At 33.8% G+C, this 1,120-nt stretch overlaps 1 long non-coding RNA gene across 1 annotated transcript; it reads left to right on the plus strand.

Moving 5' to 3' along the window:
• The first annotated feature begins 280 nt into the window (after window positions 1-280).
• LOC107090804 lies at window positions 281-830 on the plus strand. The gene is made up of 3 exons (XR_001481500.1): window positions 281-437; window positions 581-682; window positions 773-830. It is a non-coding gene; the product is annotated as an uncharacterized LOC107090804 (long non-coding RNA).
• Window positions 831-1,120: the final 290 nt, after the last annotated feature.

Raw genomic sequence — 1,120 nt, forward strand, 5'->3', positions numbered from 1 at the left:
AGTATTGAAATGGAAATCTCTTTCAAACTGTGTGTGTCTTAATATCTTCTGTGGTGTAGAGAATTACTTGCCATAGAAGCTTTTAGGTTGAACACATTAAAAGTCCTAATTACACTGTAACATATTTTAAAAGGTGACATGTTTTTACTGGGAATTCAGTCAGTAATTGCAAGTATGTGCAAGTATGAACATGAGGAATTTGGGAGGCATTTCCCCAGAGCTCAGCCCATCTGTCGAGGAAACACCTTCCACATAGTATCCGGTTTACCTGGCTTATAAATATGCTGAAGAAAGGAAGAGATGTTAAGCATTTGGGGAAGATATCAGCAGATGCTTTATATGTAGTGAAAGCAGAAATCAAAATCAGAATGGATAAGTTTGGAGGATTCTCAGAAGAAAAACCTGCAACGGATGAAATCCAGGGGATGTGTTCCATGGTAAACATTGATAAACAAAAAATGCATATGAAATTTCCCTCTTCTGTTTTTCTTTTTTTCATAATTAGGTTTTAGTTTTTAGTTTTAGCAAAATAGTTAATCCAAAACAATTTATTGTATTGTTTCATTTCATTACTCCACAGCTGAAGAGTGAAATTGAGTATGCTACTTCAAAACACTTCAAGGAATTCAGAGCAGTTGAATACTGTGACAAGATAGTGGACGGAAAATATTACATAATTACAGTAAGAAACATCTTTTATTGCATACCATAACTTAACGTGAAGTTACTATCAAGATGTGCTTGAACTAAGGTCATTTAATATATCCTACAGGTTCGTGTTTTGGATGATGCATGTATATTTCTGGAGGTCTATAAATCTTTACCTGTACAAACTCCTGATGGATTAAGGAAATTTACGATTGGATGGAAAATTCTTGAAGAAAACAGGGCAATAAACGATCCACTAAAACCCTAAAACTGCAATCAATGCAAAAGTCAAACAGTCTCTACTTTCTCTAAAAGGCTGCCTTCAGCAAAACTTTGTCGAATTGTATTGGTCTTTGTTCAGAGTTTATTAAAGTATCACTAATTACCTTCACTGAATGGAAATTGATTTTATGTTGTCAGCATTGGGTATATTGAATGTTGAAAAAGCAATGTAATCAAAGATGTAAAACAA

The sequence above is a fragment of the Cyprinodon variegatus genome, unplaced genomic scaffold (assembly GCF_000732505.1).
Source record: "Cyprinodon variegatus isolate N-32 unplaced genomic scaffold, C_variegatus-1.0 Scaffold311, whole genome shotgun sequence".
Taxonomy (NCBI): domain Eukaryota; kingdom Metazoa; phylum Chordata; class Actinopteri; order Cyprinodontiformes; family Cyprinodontidae; genus Cyprinodon; species Cyprinodon variegatus.